Here is a 21,130-nt window from a genome sequence, read left to right as displayed (position 1 = left end):
TCGGATGAAACTAATTTATATTATGTTGATTGATATAGAAACTGACAAATTGATATTGCTTACATTTATGTGTTTTTATTAAAACAGAGTGGAACAGTGTCTAAGGTTTTAAGCAGCAATATGTGTTTGTGTTTTAACTTAAGTAAACCCCAAGTTATCAGAAATTAAGGATATTATATTTAAAACAAAAAATCTAATTATTAAAATTTCATTTGATCGTCTCTTGAAAAGACGCAGAATAAAATTTATTATTTTTCTCCCCTTGTTTTGGGTTTTCTTTTATTAGTTTCTTCATTTATTCTTTCCACATTTATTTTCCTCTTCTTCTTATACTTAAATATTTGTTTTCGAAATTAAATTTATCTTTATTTGAAAATATATATTTTTTTCAGTGTATTTCAATCCGTTTTGATTGTAAAACGGTACCGGACCACAAGTTCGATTATCTCCGTTTTGACATTTAAACACTAAAATATCTGCTTTGCTTCTTAAATTCGAATAGTTTCGTCGTTATCTTTGTCCGTACTTTCGACAATTGCACCTTTACTCTTTCGGGCTGCTAAATTCAGTGTACGTTACTAATAAAGGCATTATTAATTAAATTTGTAGGAGGTCATAACCATATCACGAAAAATTAATTAAAGTAAGAGTAAAATAATAAATTGTTTAAAGTAAAAACTCAGGTCAAAGAAAGATTCCTATATAAGTGCTAGTATTCTCGAATTTATTTTTAACCTTCTTAGAAAAAAAAAATAAATTTTTAGAAATTGCGTTTTTTTTTTTGGTTGCTAAGCATAATAATATTTTTTAGCTTAAGTTTTTATGTCATGAGGACTTCTCTTCTTTCTCACATCATTAAAATTATATAATAAAAGAAAGAGAAAACTTTCCTTTTAAAAATATCAGACATAAAAAATTTTGTAGAAAAAAAAAATTTGTTTTCCACTTCTAAAAGTTATAATTTTCTTATACATACTTATAAAATAATTTTAAAAGGTTTTCCATTTTAAAGAAACAAAAGAGATAACATGAAACGAAAATTTTTTGTATATGCCATATATTATTAGCTCTAGGGATATAACATTGACCGAATAAAGGGAACAAAAAAAAAATGATTAAGGATGGTAAAAATATAAAGCGGGGTTGGGTTACAAGTATCTTCAAAAGAATCTATAATAAGTAAGTATAAGAAAATGTTAGATTGCTAAAATAAAAGTGAAAATAAAAACAAAAAAACTAAAAACAAAATATTTATATAAAATGTTGACTTGTCACGGAAAGTTCAGAGAAAATTGAGGGTATGAACTAAATGTTTTGTATTTCTTATTTCTATTGTTAAAAATTCAGTTTTCTGTAGTCGTATATAAGAAATACAAAAGAAAATATTATTAAGGACTTTATAACTTTCTTTAAAAAATTATTTATTTTATTATTATAGCAAAGTTATAGTAAAATGTTTTGTTGTTGTTCAGTAAACGGAAACCAAAAACGAACGCCTTCTTAAAATTTCTAAAACGACAAATTAGTATTGACATAATGGAAAAGTTTATGAAATATATTTGGTAAAATACAATAATTATTGCATATATTAGGGGGAAATCTAAAATTTGGATTTTTAAAACATCTCAGTGGAGGGTGAAAACTCTTTTTTTATAAGAAAAACGAATTTAGTATGAATAATGTTGACAAGCAAACTAACTGATCTAAAGGAAAATTGTTCCGACCATTAACATGGTGTTCTAATTTCGCTGAAAAATAGTATGGAAAAAGGAAAGATTCCTAGATTCCAACAAAAAGTTAGTTAGACAAAATTATTTCGAGAGCCATAGAAAAAAAAATAAACCAAAAAAAATCAAATAAAATATAAAAGATTCGATTTATATTGGAATCTAAAGATTAGTTCTAAGCCTATTAACCTTAATATAAAAAATTTTTGTATATCTTTTCGGGGAACAAAAACAAAGAAAACACCCTAAAGAATTTAAGGTCCTTTTCCCCGTTCTACATTATTATTCTTTTATTTATTTTCTTCTTTTGATTTCATTTTCATTTTTCATATTGATTTTATATTATACACATTCTAACAACATATGACCTAAATAAAATATTTAATTAATTAAAAAGAATTATGGCATTCTTCTAAATTTTGTTTTAGAAACATGCATATATAATAAAAGTTTTAATTGATATTTTGAGTGAAGGTTTTAATATGGGAATTAAAATTGAATGTAGAAAAGGTTATTATGCTTTTAAATATTTCAGAAACTATCATAAATTTCACTATGATATTCTCAGAAATCGGTGTCATTTTGAAATTCAAATTAATTTTTTTCATTTTAATTATTATTTTTGCTGAAAAATTATAATTTTGATACCTTCAACCTGAAAAGGGTTTCAAATACGAAATTAGGTTATTGAAATTTTTATATAATATGATGAACATAACGAGATTTAATTCCAGGTAAAGTGTATAGTTTTAAATATAGTCAATGTATAGTATTTTCACATTTAAGAATTAATTTAAATAGCAAAACCTTAAAAAACTGAAACAAAAGCGAGAAATAATAGAATTTATCATGTCAACTTTGTGATTTTCTAACGAATATATTATGCACTCCAAAATTAATTAAGTATATTAAAGTAGCAGCTAATAAAAGTTCTCACTAGGGATATGCTTAAAAACATTTTGGCATAGTGGTAGCCATGTATAAAAAAATTTTGTTTTATCAAATTTAATCACTGTAACATTTAAAATTTGTATAAGTAAGTATGTATGTAGTTAGTACTTAAATTTTGCGTTAGAAAAATTTTGTAGCACCATTTTGTAATTTTTATAGGAATAGTTGTGCTATATTACCCAATTTGAACACTGTAATGTACTTGATTCCCGACGATTCAATTATTTTTAAAATTCTAACAGTTGATTGAACCAAATTTGAATCAGCTTTGTGTCATAGCTATTATAAGCAATTTGTAAAGATAAAGCAATTTTATAAACACTTACCAATTAAGATTAAGAAATAAACCAATTTTAGATTTAATAATTGTAGGATAAGAAGGAAATTCATGAGAAGAGAAGTAAAATTATTAACATTTGTTTTTATACGTTTTGCAATTTGATTTGTTAAGATGTAAGTTCTATAATATCAAACAAAAAACTAGTTCTCATCTCTTTCCCAACTTCTCAATTTTGATAAAATAAGAATTTTAACTCCAGTCAAAACATAAACAAAAAGCATACAATTTAAAAGTTTGCAAAATTCCAAACAATATGCTTAAATACAACATTTTCTCAGTCACGTTTTCTTTGATTTTTATGTGACTCATACCAATCCTTTACATACAAGTGTATACTATTGATCACATTCCTACACTTCTCGTAAAATGATATTTTGTGTTTTTTTAATTTGCCAAATCGAATAGAGAAAAAGAAAAAAAAAAGAAGAATTGACAATCAAAATATTTAAAATATTCGAACTCCGCACTTAAAGTTTTTTAAACTCAATATTTTTAATAAATGAGATTGTAGTAGCAGCAGATATTGTACTTAATACTATTATTTTAAAACGTATGACATGCTATTAACGTGAAGTATAATTAAAAACCAAAGAAAAATTCAAAGGTATTTGCAGTACGGGGCAAAAATGAAAAAAAAAAATCAGAAAAGAAGGAAAAATTGGAACATCGCAAAAATAAAAATAAAGATGAATGAAAAAATTTGACATGAGGGTAGCATACGTGTCATAATAAAACAGCATGACGGAATGCATGTCATTCCAACTTGCACATTTTTTTTTTCTGTAGTGTTTTGTGTGTGCTTAACTATTTCAATGCATTTTTTGTGTATGGTTTAAGTGTCATTTTAAAGAATTGATTCAGAATTAAAAAGAAAAAACAAAAAATTATTTTACTTTTGTAACATTTTCATTAATTGGGAGTAAAGCAGAATGTATGTGCAATGATTTAAAAAATAAGAAGAAAAACAACAATTTGAAATTAAATTGAAAGATAAGAACTTGTTGATCGAAACGTGCGCGGTATACAAAAAAAAAATTTGTTTTGTTTTTACCTTTTTACAATTTTAATGTCAGATGAATGGAAAAAAAGTGTTTTTCATGTAAACTGTTAATTAAAACAGAAAATGAGTACATGGATACAAAATTTGTGATGTAATGTTATTATTTCTTGATTCCTACGAGTAAGTGGATGCATATAAAGTGTGCTGATTCACAGAAATCAAAAACATTTTGAATTTGCTTTCTACGTAAATATGTCTATGTACGTAAATATGTCAAAAATTTGTATGTTTGCAAAATTTGATTCAAATTCGAATTACTTAGTAGCAATTAATATTACATTAATATTGTTTAAAAAGTAAACAATTATTGCAGCTGAAGAAGCTGCATTAGCAAAAGCAGGTGTTTTTCAGAAATTTGCCGCACATTATAAATAGTAGTAGGTTTAGCCAATCATACCGTGGTATGCCAATGTAAAAAAATTTATTTTAATCAACCTTGACAAATATCTTGTACAAAAGTTTTTCGAAACTCTTTACCATACCTTAAAGTATTCTCTTTTTGTCACACCTGTTTCAGTAATTTGCTTGCAATTACTATTGCATGCATAAAAAAGTTGTGCATGGCTTGAAAAACTTTACTCTTTTGTTTTACTTTCTGCTCATTTATATTTTTTCAATCGTATTTAACATAGAATGCATTAAACAGCATTTAAGTTCAGTGTTCAGTCATTCAACCAGACACATTGTAGGCATTTGCACACTTCTGATCTGAACAAAAAAATTATTAAAATTTTTTTACATTTTTTTTTTAGTTTTATAAAATATTTTTTATTCCGGTGTCATATCAAATTGCGCTCAATAATCGCGTTTATTTTTAACTTTATATTTTTGTTTATTTTTTATTTTTATTTTGGATTATGACAAAATAAGCGGCTTTTATACTTAACATTGAGAGAGATATCTATGTGCTGTTATTCATTTGTATTCATAAATATTTAAGTGTAGGCTTGTAAATTTCTCTAAATACAACCGTAACGTTTTTATACATATATATATATGTTCACTTAAAAACACATTGAAAAGAAAAATATAACAAATTTGTATTCAATTCCGTATGTAGACTTTGATATTAGCTGTAGGTGTGTGTTTCTGTATTGAAGAAAAAGAAGAAATGGAGTTTATGTTAAGGTTTTAAAGTCATATTATTATACCGTATTACAATTTTCATTATAAGTATAAAAATATCGGCATATAAAAGTAATGCAAGAGAAAACAATATTAAGATGGTGGTGAATGACAGGCGAGGACAGCAAAAATATTGGCATTGTGTAAAACCATTTATTTTTATGAGCCCGAATTAAATTTCTTACATGATCAAATACAAAAAAAACTGAGTGATTATGAAAAAAAAATAAGAATTTAAGTTTGTTTTTTGCAAGTAAATGTTATTGCCTCTATTGAAAATATTATTTTTTTGCTTTTGATGTGTTGACCTTAAAATTCTGTACCAACATAAAATTTTCTTTGTCAGTAACTTTTTTGGCATAATTATTATAGAACATTTTCTTAACATTTAATAATTTCAAATCTAGATTGGTATCGACTTTTTATTATTCTAGTTTTGCAATTGAATGTTGGAGCTGATGTTTTCTTTCTTCTTTCTTATCTTTAAACATTGCGTACTTATCTAATTTCTACATCAAAATAAAATGTAAAAGTTTTTTGCATACTAAACAGTAGGTGTCAATATTCTTAATTAAGTGTTATTGAGTATTCTCTGTTATTGAATGCTATTGAATTGAAATACACGTCTATTTTGAAATGAATATTATTTAAGTATTTTCTTCATTACTAAAAATGCTAAATACAAAATTAAAACAATATTCTACGAAAATTATGGGATGCCTTGTCATCAATTTTTGAGTATGTCACTGAACAAACTTTAAGTAGAGATTCCTCGACCTTTTTATTGATTTGCCGCATGAAAAGCTGATTTTTTATAAAGTTTTGCAAGATTCCTTTAGCGATGTGCTGCACAACAGTGGCATGCAGGATTAAACGGATATGAGGTTAGACAAATCGATTAAGAATTCGATTTTGGGGAAAAAGCATATATATATATTTTAGGGAATTTGCAAATCTTTCGTCCTTGGCGTTACAATAACGTCAGAAAATAAATATGCGTCTTACATGAGATATATATGTGAATAAAACAACTCTGTTTTAATTTATTATTTTAATCGATAGAGTTTACTTATAGTAAAAAAATATAATTTAACACATAAGTATATAATATTATTGACAACCTAGAAAAACTACTCCGAGCTAACCTAATAGCCTAAGTTTAATCGATTTGTTCTAGCTTTTATATTTTTTAAAGAAAATTAGGGATAAAAATGTCTTGTTAAAGACAGTCTGTCGACTAACTTTTCTATATTTACACTATTTTATGTATAATATATTAAATACATTTTATATATATAATACACACTATTTTTTAAGTAATAATAGGTATTCAAAATAAGAATATTTTTTAGTAATTGTAAGTCGTTTTATGACATTATTACATAATATTTAAGCAGTAAACTGCAATGTTAAAAAATTAAGTAATTATTGTCAGAGATTTGAGACAATTATTATTCAAATATTGTGTTAATAATATTAAATATATTTCTATTACAAATAATTAAATTTTTTAAATTGAATTTTAATATTATTTAATTAACTGGATCATTTCACTGAATATAATTTTGATAAATTTTTATTTTTCTTTGCAGGTACAATTAAAAATGCAATTTACATAAGCAACATAGACAATATCACTTAGACTTTTTAGCAGTATAAACGTATATTGTGCAGGTATTGTGTTAAAATGAATAACATTTTATTAATTATTTACCGTTTTTGGTAGAGTAAAAGTATTAAAATAAATACCCATTTCATCTCTGTTTTTCAAATTCTTTAACAAATTAGATTTAAAAACTAAAAACATATGTTATTTTATTGTAGACATTTCGTATTTGCACAGATGAAATTGAACTAAAAGTCAATATTGCAATTATTCTGTCATAATATAAAACTAAAGTGTTTTGAAAATGATCTGATTATTCCTAACGAGAATGAAAGGACAAGACAATAACTGTGCATTAGCGTATGTGATGCGACAATGCTCTGACGTGTCGCTAATCGAAACCTAATAAAAACGTAACTAAAGCGCAATAACTGATTTCATTATATGCGTTAATTCAAATGCTAGAGCTTCGAAAGCTAAGAGCACATAATTATTACTTCTATTAAAATTAAGTAGAAAATATTTTCAATTTAAATTGTTTTTTTCAGAATTCGTAAATTTTTTAATATAAGCAAAAAATTAATTGGAAATAAATTTGTTCCTTCATACTTTAAAAATTTCATTATTTGATTGTGACTTAACGCATAACCAATCTGCATAGTAAGTAATTTGAATTTTAAGAATTAAAACTCAAAATTAAAGCAGAATGAAAATCAAATGCAAATTACAATGTTAAAAGCAAAATCGGATTAAAGTTTTTTTTCTAGAAACGAGATGAGAAGAGGATTTTAAAAGACGATTAGCAAGTTTTTTTTTTTTATTATTTACGCTTTTGGTAATTACTTTGCTTAATTTTTGTTTCATGTTTTATTTTTATTTTTATACGATTCCTATGTAAATGGCATAATATTTGGTTAAGTAAAGGTAAGGCAAGGCAAAACTTTATAAAACAAATTATTTTTTTTTGAAAAATAAAATATTTTAATACGAAAGGTTATAGTAAAATAAAAAGTAGATCTATGTAACAGAACCAAATAAGTAAACTACTTAGGAATTTTACAATTATTCTTCAAATTTCATTCCAAATCGCCTGAAATATATTTAAAAAGGGATACAATTTTATTCAATTTCACATGGTTGGTTTTCAACAGAAGTGCAGCGAAAGTCTCCATATTAGGGAAATATAAAAAACTATGCATCTTTCTACATTTATAGAAATTTGACAGTTTCGGAATATACTTATTTTCAGTTACGAAAATAAGTTTCTAGTAAAGATCGATGTACGTATGAAATTTCAGCTTTCTCTCTTTAAGGGTGTAGAAGTTTTGTAAACTTGTCCACGGACGGACGGACAAAGTGAAACTAATAAGTACTTTTTCCAAATTTTTTTGGAAAAGTAGGAAAAGTTTTATATAAGCTCCATCTGTCAACATAACAAGTAATCCAGAAAGGCCAAAAACTGAACTTTAAGCCTTGCTAGAATCAACAGATTTATATATAAAAAGTTATTTTTTGCTATTGCCTTTGCATTGTATTTTGTGATATTAAAATTAAATTTTAATTCTATTTTAATTCAACCCTAAAGTAAACGTAATAATATTGACTGAAAAAAGATCTTTTAAAATTTCTAATAAAAATCGTCTATAGAAAAAAACTTGTGTAGAAATTACACTCACAAAAAATTTATTGTAGGATGAAATTTTTTCAACACTGCCATTAATACGCAACGTACACTAAATACTTTCTGCCTACAGCAAACAGTAAAATTATTATTTTAAATGAAATAAGAAATAATTAAAATCATTCAATATTTAGCTTAAAAAATATAATTACAAATCGAGCCAATGACTCCTAATAAACGATCTTTGATAGCACAATATTAGCGGCATTCTTGAACATTTTAACTCCAAACTTAATTTATAGAAGACCCCAAAAGGAACCAAAATAAAAAGGAAAAAGAAAATTCTTTGAATATTTTAAAGGTTTTCATTAAAATATTTTTAATTTAGCACGATTTAAAGAAAGCAATTCAAAGTATGTTTACTAAAAAAAAATTAAAAGAAAAAATTAAGTTCGAGATTCTCTAATTAATTCACATTTCCATATTTTATCTTCTTATTTCAATTATCATAGATAGATAAAATTGAAAATATTTTTTTTCTATCTGAATTGCAAGAAATAAATTACTAAGCGAATAACTATATAGATTAAGGCTATTCAATATCTAAAGTTTTTTACCGCTCCAAATAAGCAGTTGGTGTAACACGATTTTTTATTATGCTGGTTTGAAATTTTATTGTAACTAAAAGCTAAAAGTTTCTATTTAAGAACAAATCGAAAAAATTCTCCTTGTAAATTTTCTCATCTAAATTTTTAACTGGAAAACATCATAATTGAAAAGCACATTTTATAACCGACCGCATTGCATGTAATAAGCGAGGTTATGTAATGACATCAAATTTTGCATGTTAACTTTTCGGTGGATACGCACCGATTATTGTGAATAATAATATATGAATTTAAGGTTTTAAAACAGTGAACTTAAAAAATTTTTTGAAACACCAAGGATCGGAGACCAAACTATGGGCCGATTTTACATATTTTATCATAACCAAGGAACTTGTTGGCCGAATTTGTTAAAATTTAATATTTGAGTTCAGTTTCATACCAGATGTAATTGACGGGAGTAATTTTTCAGGGAATTGGAATGGCATAAAGTGAAACTCTACTAACAACCAAATTCACATTTTTCTAGATATCTTAACTAAAAATTGAATAGTGTCCTTAAGATTTGAACAAAGTATATAAGAATAATTTTTATACTCTTATGCAACATTTTGCACATGAGATTTTCAAAGTTCGTATTGCAATATTGGTTTTTTTTTGCGTAAGTTCGTTTCGTGTATCATTTCTTTCATGAAATAAACAATACATGAACGCTTTAAAATTTTTTTAACAAGCTTTAATTAAAATGATTTAAAAATTGCTGCAGCCGAATATTTCTTCCCTGGCTTGTATGTTTTACAAATTTCTTAAAAAAGCAGCCATACTGTCTACTTAATTAGTATTTATTCAAAGGTGAGCTTTCCATTTCCTTTCTGCTAGAATTAATTTAATTTTATTCACTACATTATAAACGCAATTTTTGAAAGTTTTATTGAAATTTATATAAGCATAAATTTAGAATATAATTTTTGGGTCCAGAAAAGCATTTATTCTATAATGTTTATTCATTCACATAATAAATCATACAGCATTATTCAGTAACATTCAGTAACAGTTTTTTTTTTTCCAAAAAGTTTCGTCGTAGTTAAGGAATTTCCTGAACCAGTTTTTTTGTTTTTTTTACTTTTTTAATTCAAGAAACGTAAAATTGGTTGAACAATGCCGTATATAGTGCTCGTTGTGTTGTTATTATTAATGCCAATAACCTTTTGAATTTATTATCAATTTTATTTACCGACAACCAAACAATTTTTGGGTTGAAACGAAGCTAAAACGAAAATTGAAACAACAAAATGAAAAAGTCAATGAAATCATTAATTTAATTACAAACTTACTTACCGTGTATTTTCATGTGAAATTCAGGTCTTACAAACCAGTGTGCTTTTTTTTTGCGTTTTGCGTTCTTCTGAGTGATTTATACCTTATAAATAGTGAAATGAAGCATTCCAATTAAGGAGATCAAGTCAAATTATTTGCATATCATGTTATCAATTTATTTTTATCTAAAAATTCTGTGTGGTTTAGAAAACAATAATAATGGGAATGCTTTTAAATTTAAAAATTTTATTTTAAAATTCTTACCAATTAAGGAAACACATCATTAATTTGTTATACTCGTACATAGTTATTGTTGATTATAATAACATTGAGTAAAACAATAGACTTAATTTATGCTTTCTAAAGAATTTTTAGAGTTTTTAAAATGGTGTCGGTGAAAAATAATTTCGTTTAGTTTTATTTGCCCCTTAAATCAACTAAAACTGAATTCGAGATTTCCTTATTTTTTGACAGTTTGAAATTTTTTGAAAAGTAACAAAAATATGAAGTTTCACCGAGGCCAAATATTAACTATAGACTATATACTGCACAAATATTCAATTTCACTGGGAGTCTTGATTTATTTGTGAAATGCAAATTTAATAACTTTAAGAAACCCCGAGTAACAAAAGACTTTATATTTAAAACTTTTATTCAATGCATACATCAAAATGGTATTGGTATTTAAGTAATTCAGAATCAAAAATATTGACAGTAATGTATGTTATAAAATATTTGCGATTTGTTTGGCATTTATACGATTTGCGTAAGATTTCAACTACTTACTTTGTTACAAAATTGTCAACAAGACTTGTGCTCCTTATATATAAATTTTGCACTATACACTAGGTACTGTAAATTTTCATGCATCATATCGTCGGTTAAGAAGCAGAAAGCATTAAGTCAGGAAACCGTTTAACTTAATGGAAATTTCTTCATGCAACTGCAGAACAGATGGATAACGTAATCAAAGGAACGAGTTAGGCTGGAAAAATTAATTAAAAAATTTTTCTCCTTGAACTGGACTCGAATCAGTGACCTACCGCTTTCTAGGCGGACGCTCTACCAACTGAGCTACAAACCGTGTTTAAATTCAACCGTGTAAATTTAATTTGAAAAAATCGTAAAATTGTAAAACTAATCAATTAGTGCAATGGGATCGGTCTTTTTAATTTCTAAACTATATTCTGGATTTGCATGATTTTTTGCCACAACAAAGAAAATATTTTTCTGATTTAATGCATCTGGATAATTCGAATTCTCAAAAAATGCACTTAGTGCTTTCTGCCTTTTAATTGACGATATAAGAACATCTTTTAAAATATTCAACACAAATGTTATTTTTCTTCTGACATACCTATTATATAAGCTATTTACATATTCTACATAGTACACATGTATGTATGTCTATGTACAAACCAACTGCGCTATAATAATTAAGGTAAATAAATTTGAATTTCTTCCACAAATAGTTACATTCTATCCTCAGTAATTCAAAATTATTGCAAGCATAATTATGAATAATGTGTGTGAAAATAACGAATTGTGATTTGACTGTTATGGTCGTGCTAAGACTGTAACAATGTTGATGGAAATATTTTTTACTAATTCCTTCCCATTGCAGAATATATATGTGCATTGGCTTCCACAAAGAAATCATATTTCAAATTAACAATTATTTAATTGATTTTAATAATTTTAATTGAGATATGAATCTACCTTCCAATAATATCATTTTAATGTAGTCGCTTCGTATATCTTCCTTTGCAAGGCTATTTTAGAAGTTAAGATGTTCTTAGATGCCGTTGTTTTGCATAATATACATAAGTACATACATACTTAAAATTTCTTTTACCTTAATTTCACTTCAATAAAAATTTATAATTTACGGTATTATTTTTAATATTAACATATAACCTTATTTCGGTGACATTAAAGTTAAAAAAAAAACTGAAACTTCATACTTCTCCAGATGTTTATATTATCCGACCCGATGGAATAATAGAAGCTAAAAAAAAAAGAACAAAACTAAAATAATTTTAACTAGTTTTGTTGGTAAGATTTGGAGATGAAGTTCATCATATTTTCTATGTTAGAAACTTAATTGTGTGTACAACATATAAAGAAAAGAGAAATGAAAATGATCAGAATAGGCACAAGGTTATTAAAGATAAATTTTTTAAGTTGTGTAGTTTTCAGTTTATTTGTTTAGATAAGATTGTTATTACGTTATAACTATAAATCGTCACCACTCTTATATATTATAATTTTCTAAGTCTATAATTACAATATTCTTGTTCTATAAACTAAATCTAGAACAAGTCGCCATTATCTAAGAAGTTATCGCAACATTAAATATATGCATATGTATTTCATGGGAACTAAGTTATATTATAGTCTCCAAATTCTTATTTTTGTGCATATTCTGCTAAAAAATTTTTAAGTACTTCAATTATTACAGGAAAAATTTAGTTATTCTAAAAAAAAAGTGAAATTTTATTTGGCCCATTTGGTTAGTATTGATAAAATTTTTCTACATAGCAGGCAACTGTAAGTTCGCCTCCCAAAACATTAAGCTCCAACACTGCTTTAGGCCATTTGTTGCAACACATACTCCCATAATACAAAATAATACATATACATACATATACAAAATAATACGTACTTATATGTAACCAAAACAAATCATCTTTAATGCGATTAAAAACAATAGTTATTACGTCATTTTTGTTCTGTATCTCGGGTTTCCACTTCCATCAATATTATTAAGACTAAAAACAAATTTCAACAATATCATACATATGTATGTACGCATACGTACATACTTACCTAGTATGTAAACCACATTATTCAACTTTTCGATCATACTTCATGATTATGAGCATAATATTTACCGTTATTTTGTTTATAGCACGCATAAAATTCTCGGTATTTTTCTTTTATGCTTTCTTCTCCCTAGTTTTTTGTTTTTTTCTTTTTGCACCATTATAACCGCTATTCCAGTCCAATACCAACTTTATCCTCATACTTTCATAAAATATATGTATTTGTTTTTTATTGTAGTTATGTCATGTACGTGTAATTATGTATGTGAATATACCATGCTATACTTATGTATATTTATTGTATACAATATGTATGTTTGGATGCGTGTACATACACAGTACACAAGCAGAATTAGGTTCGAATTCTACCGACATTGTAATAAAATATTTTTTCTTGTCTCTTTTTTTTGTGGTAGACTTTAGCGGTCACCATATGAACGTCCAGATGAATTATTCATTAAAAAAAAAGAATTAAAAAGAAAATAGAATTTTAATTTCTTTCCATAAGCCGGTAAACTGTGAATAAAATAACTAGTACTGATTGACATTTTAAATATTCATTTGCGGTAGGTATAGCGCATAATTACTATAAAGCTAAAGTAAAGTTACTTGAATCTTTTCAAACCAAAGATAAATAGTAATCGAAATGAAAGAATATAGAAGATTACGAACTTGTTAAAACAGTTTTAATGTACATACATTATGTACCTAGATAAGTATGTATATAATTGTGAGCGTTTAATTGTATGAGCCAATTCAGAAAGGGTAAGCATGGATGTTTGTTACATTCATTAATATGTGTGAAAATCATGCAGTGATGTAACGGAAAATACAGTTTATAAGCATATTCATAAATACCTGTGTGTATGTTGCATCAAGGTAAATTACCTACAAAAATATTTGTAGGTAATTTTGCATTTATGAAAGGAAAAACCACAAAAAAAGTTCCATTTCTATTTCATGGTTTCACTACAGAATTGCTAGTTTTATAATTGAGATGAATTGCTTTGTTCTATAAATATGTAGAACATTAATATATTTTATAATAAATAAGATTTGGTGAGAAATAATTTCCCGACACCTTCATATGTAAAAATAATGTTGTAAAACTCAACAACATCCGAAAAATTCAAACAAGAAATTTGACCAGTACTTACCTGACACCAATGTCTATTTTGACAGAACTTAAATAGGGTGCCTGTTGATTTATAGTTGTGTATGGCAAATAATACATCATAATGCTTCAAATTTCACTAAAATTGCTATTAAACGACTAGCAAAAACTCGTAAAAAGAAAACATCAGTGACAAATCGCTATAAACAAGTTTGTAACTAGCATAGTTTAATTAAAATTTTTAATACTCTTAATTAAGGCGATGCAAATATGCGCCTAAAGTAATAATTATTTATTACTATCGGAGAAAAATATCTATAGGTCTCCTATATATCTTTTTCACTATTTTAATTCGAGATGAAACTCTTATTTTCAACCATTTTCCTTTAATATACCTATTAGGTATATCTGACTATGTCTAAATGCATATTCTTATTGCCAATTAAAAACATTGACACAGATTAGTTTGTATTTTATTAGATACGCTTCGTATATATAGTGTAATATAATTTTTGTGTTAACCTTTGGATTAATATTGCGTTTATATCCTTAGGCTGCGAAACAAAGTAAAATACTTTTCTCAATGTATAACTACATTATGTGTACATAATAATATCAACATGTTGAGCATTGTTTTTGGTTTTGCTATAATATTCTAAGAAAGCAAACTTAATTAGATCCTGTAATTAGGTTTTTTTTGCTTGTGTGTGTCATATCTAACTTTTTCGTACATTGTTTTATGAGTATGACATTGATCTAATTAACTTGCATACGGTGCGTTTATTCGATGTCTTATGATTGCTTTTATACCACTTTGTATTTTGTTATACAATAGTATATTATTTATTTTTTTTTGTTGTACAGCACTGAATTCATTGCCGCACAAATTCTTAAATAAGTATAATAATATTGTTTCAACGTAGATTCATTTATGAGAAATTGTGCAGATATGAGAAATTCTATAAAAAGGGTTAAAACTTTTATTAGTAAATTGAAATTGAACAAATGTTATATAAGCGTGAAGAGTATAAGTTTTATTTAAAAAATTTTGTATCAAACTCTATAAAAAAACTTCGGCTTTACTGTACTTACAAATTTTGCATTTCCTATTCTTTAATCATTAAAAACTTTAAAAATAAATGCAGTTTTAATGAAAACACATAAGTAGTATATGTGTTATATCTAGAACTTACTTGCATTTGCGAATTTTGAAAATCAAATTGTAAATGGCCTTTTCTATGTAACTCTCATATTTTTATTTAAAATACTTTAAATTCGTGCTGTTATGTGCTACTCGTGCTCATTATGAAAAAACCAAGATTTTGTATAGACTGTAGAGTAAGTAATAAGTAAATGTGTGTAAGTAATTTGAAATTAAATATTATGGACACGAACGAAAAAAACCAGAAATTTTATTTAATTTACAAATTTTTTGTTTTGAAAAAGAAGTCGAAAATTCTTTTTTGGTAATCGTTATATTCAACAATATAGAATTTCTAAACCTTGCTTTTAAAGCAATTTAATATAAGCGAAACTAGAATTTAACTTTGTACCGTTACAAAAATTTATTACCAACATATTTCAATTACCCAGCATCTTTAATTTTAGACAATTACGAGTCTCGAATAACTTTTGAATTCCTTCATTTTCAACATTAGAATATCTTCTAATTTTCTTCATTTCATTCTCATCAATAAATTTTCAAGATTCTTACATTTATTTTGATAAAAATAAAAATCAAGTATAGTTAAAGCAAAAGCCCATAGAGCATTCTTTCTGTCCAATTTAATTTTTAATTTTTAAATCTCAAATGGTGTTTTGTTTTTTCTTCACCTCATTTTTCATACCATTTCCCACAGAATTCTTCTCTCACATTTTAAACTTTCCATAAAATATTCTATATTGTCTATATTTCCAATTTACTTTTGATATAGCTGTGTTTCCTTAGGATTATGTACTGAATTTTTAAAGGAAAATTAAATAGAAAATGTTAAATAAAGAAATTCATAGCAACAAACTTATTTTCTCCTTGTTTGTGCGAAGATTTTTATTGTATAGTAGATAAGATGTTTATATTAAACGCCAGGAAAATGTGTTGAAGAACGCGTAGAAAGCAATGGAGATTTATTGGTCATAATATTGTAATTTTTTACTTTCATTTTTTATTTAGCTCAATTTAAGTTAAATACTTTCAAAGAGCAAAGACGATAACAGTAATTTTGTAAATAAAAAATTAAGAAAAAATTAGTAAAAATTCTTAGGATAGAATTTTTGTTTTCTTTCTCTCTTTCTCTTACTTATTACCTATTCTTCCATTTTTACCAGATTATGTTTATGTCTTTTAATAAATTCTGGCTGGAACTATAAATTAGATAAATTTGCAATAAAAAGAAAAGTTAGAGAGTACGTTAATCAACACAAAATTTTAATGAATAATTTAATGGAAATGGAAAATTAAGTTATACTTTTTATGGCTAGATCTAAAAGTAAATTGAAAATTTAATGAAGCGACTAATAAATGCTTAGGGATACAAATGATATTTTAATATAAAATATATGCTTGTTGAATAATGCTTTATTGTAAAAATAAATTTTCAATACAAAGTAAAGACAATTTAATTCATTTAAAAAGTAATAATAAAAAAAATACCTCCCACAGGAAGAATTTTCAATCACATTGAAATTTACAAGCAGATTGCGTTAGACGGGACTTAAGAAATACGTTTTTGCAAAAAGGTTTCGATATATAGCAAATTTTTCTTATATTTTAAAGGATATAACAATAAGAAAGTAAGTAATGTGGTTATAATGCAGAAAATTGATAATTTCTTTATTAAAATAATTAAATTTAACAAAACCATCAAATTTTTTACAATTTAAAGAAAATCTATATGACTTTTGTTTCATAACTTAATCACAAAGAGGTTTCAATTGTTGGAATTCTTTATTAATATTTAAAGGTTAAAATCTGGATATTAAGGAAATGTAGAAAATTTGAAAAATTTAAATCTAGGAAAACTGAAAAAATAATATAAGAAAGACTGACGCCAAAACAAAATTTAATAAACCTTAAGTTTTTGGTATTTTACTTGACAAATTCCAGAAGTTTGCTGAAAATGTTTATCCTACTAATTGCACAAGAAACAAAAATATCACTTGGTACAATGAAACATGTTTCGGTTTTCTATAACAATTTTATTGCTAGATCTTTCAAAATTTTAAAAATGATTATTTTTGTCGTATTTAGATCTGAATGACATAATTTTGAGCTTTAGTAAAATAAACAACATAGTTGAAAAAAATTATAAAATTGAGCAACTTAAAAATTTAGTTATGGGGATTGGTACTCAGTAATACATGGATGTTAACAGATGGAAAACATTCCCTCCGATTGTCAGTTTACTTACATACCTTCTATACATTTTTAAGGTGGAACGATGAAATTTTTAATGTTCAAACGAATTTTTTGCTAGATATATTTTTCTCTATGGAAAGAAAATTTTTATCTATTTTCCCTCTCTAATCGAAATCAAAAATATTTTGCCACTTTTTATTCAAAATTTCAGGAAATCATGTAACTGCGGTTTTTCATATTGTCCTTTTTAAACATTTTTTTATCACTTGTTTTTCCTCACATATTTTAGAACTGTAAGTTTCCTAGAATTATGTATGAGTCAAAAATTCTTAAACATTTTCTCATAGTTTCATACGTTTCAATTTTTGTTTTTCATCTTATACTCGTACATATTATGTACCTTGAAATTAAAAAAATTTTAATAATATTCACGCTAGGTGGTACATTTTATTATTTCTTGAATAAAATATAACTGTTGCGAACTATAAATTTACGAATTATTTAAAGCAGAAGACCGTGCGTATAATGCCTACTATACGCTTTATAATAGAAGATATATAGAATTGCAAGAATAATATCTTGATTCATAAGGTATACAAGAAAAAGCATCGAGTATTAAGTAAAATAAAATTGTAATGCATGTAACTTACTATAAATACTAAAAGCTTCCTGCAACGTTTAAAAATATTTTCAGAGATACAACCTATATGAATATATTATGTATGTATCTGCAGAATTTGGGTGATGAATTTTTCCATTAAAAATTTTTTTTTATTATAATAAATCTTCATATATGTTTTAAGTCTTCACAAGATTCGTTGTTCAAAATATTTTGTATAAATTTGTTTTTATATGTGCTTGTACTCGTTTCTTTATCAAAATTATTCCGAGAATGTGGTAATTGTACTCTACATACAATGTTTAGCCTTATTTAGTTTTTCTAAATAAATTTTTTTGCAGTTTGATATTTATTTAATTCTGAAATAGAATTATTATCCTGAATATTTTCCTTATATTTTTCTTTTTCCATTCCTTTTTCATTATTCCGATAATATTTGAATTCAGAACAAGTTTTGCGTATGTTTCATGCAAGAATAAATTATGTTGTCCAATGTTTTCCAAATGTAAATCAACACTATATTAATGTTTGTATGTTAATAATATTTTAATAATAATTATAATTTATGATTAAACCTTAAATTGTAAATTCAAAAACATAAATTTATATTTTTTGTAGAAGAAACATTTAACCCTACTTAAGGTAAGCTTACCGTTTGTAATTAATGTTCTGTATGCTTACATATATGGTTATTTATTCCTAAAACTTTAATATAAATCGCGCCTATGCCTAAAATCTTTGAATACAGTTTTACTATTATTAAAGTTTGTTATCAAGTTCTTTTCAAAAATTTCATATGATTGTTAAATTAAGTTGATTTGTTCGAAGCAATTTAAGTGAAAAGATTTTTAATCCCATATAAAATTGAACATAATCAATAATTCAACAAAAGGAGTTGGTATTAATTCTATAATCATTTACATCAGAAAATTGGACTGGAGCTTCTTTCAGTTTCTTTCATTAATTTCAATTCTACTGCAAAAATTCACTTACAATGTATTACAAATGACTCGCGTTTCTCTTCTTCGAAAGCATTATAAATTCTTTATACACTCTGATAACAATAAAGGACATGCCTTTCAGTTATATAACAAAAATATTTGTACATTTTGAAAAATCACTGATTGCCAAAAATTTAAAAGAATTCTTTCAAATTTGGTGTACAATCACTTATAAGTTTCCTTTTAACAATCAAAATTTGCGTATTTTACATAAAAACAAAAATTTACTTTTGGTACGTACACAATGAAATTTTATGCTTGTTGAATTGTTTTTCTACGTGACTTTTATTTAATTCTTGAATATTTTCTTTCTAATTTCATATTATCAAAAATTATTGTACGGTTCTCGTGTTTTTTCTTTTCTTTTCTTTGTTTTATTTGATTTTCTTAATGTTATTCCTTTGTTATTTAAACGAATTTTTCCATTCTTTTTATATTGATTTATATTGAGAATGTATATACATAGGAATATAGAATAAACATTTTACATAAATTATAAAGAAAAATACAAAAATTGAAAAGACCAATAAAATCCAGAAAATAATCTCAAGGATATATTTTTAAATTTAGATTTTTAAAACACAATAAGTTGAAATAAGGAAGAAGAAAGAAAAAATTAAAAAAGGACGCATGACGCAAAAAGGAAATGAAACGCAGTGAAATAAAACAAAATAAGAATGGAATATGAAATCTCTCCTTATAATTCAAAACAAACACGTATAAATTTAAATTCAGTATTACGTTTTTGAGCGTAGATAATTTTAAATCGCGTAATAGTTCAAAATTGGCTTGTCTACTAATTTAAAGCTATAACGTTTGATTTGATTCTAGCAATAATAATTTTAATTCATAAAATGCTTATCGAAATTTCAGAGAAATTCGGTACAATTAAAATTTCAAATATAAAATTTCCAAATACCAAATTTTAAAGGAGAAAGTATACTTGCTATTTAAAGCCTTCTCTTAGTTGTATTTACAAATATTAAGAGTACTGATCAGAGTGCAAGCAGCAATTGTGTTCATCATAAGTTATAAAATTGCATATATCCGGGCGTTCATATTAATCTCTTATGGAATTTTAAAAATTTCCAATAAAACCTTGAATCGAATATTGTGAATTATAAGGTATTCATTATTAAATTTTTTTTGTTCTCCATTATTAAAACATACAGAATTTTGGAATGATGCAATTATGCAATCCAAAATTAGTTGGTTTGGTAACACAAACATCCGAATATATAAATTTTATACGTAAATAGTATAAATGAAAGCAATAAAATGTTCGTGATCATTAAATGAAAAACGAGTTCATTTAAAATACAAAATTAATAAAAACATTACAATAAGATAAAAAAATAAAAGTATAAATAATAAGAACGAAAATGTTAAAAAGAAAAAAAAGACGAAAATAATAGACAAATTTTAAATTGAAAATAAATTGTTTCTTTTTTGTTGAAAATATTTTATCAAACATCAAAAGGATATTCCAACAGGACTCTGGCACACATACATTTTAAATAACGCAATTGTTATATAAAACGAAATTTTTTATTGTGTTCATATGTTTGTATACCTACATTGTCCTTTCGACATTAATTTACGAAATTGTTGTTTTCGTTAATTTTTCTATTTTCGGAACGTCTGTTCATTAAAAACGGAAAATTGAAATGAGGTAATGAAAAACGTTTAAAAATAAGAAGGGGAAAAAAATAAAAAATAAAAAAAAATAATGCTTGAAATAAATTTTATGGAAGAATTGAAAAATATAACAAAAAAACAAAAAAAAATACAAACGCCGTTTAAATAGAAACCGTAGAAATGCCATTTTTTAACTATTTATTGCAGTGAAAGCATAAGCATTTTT

This window comes from Condylostylus longicornis, unplaced genomic scaffold (assembly GCF_029603195.1).
Source record: "Condylostylus longicornis isolate FDR11 unplaced genomic scaffold, ASM2960319v2 ptg000018l, whole genome shotgun sequence".
Classification (NCBI taxonomy): domain Eukaryota; kingdom Metazoa; phylum Arthropoda; class Insecta; order Diptera; family Dolichopodidae; genus Condylostylus; species Condylostylus longicornis.
Note: the sequence above shows the minus strand (reverse complement) of the source record.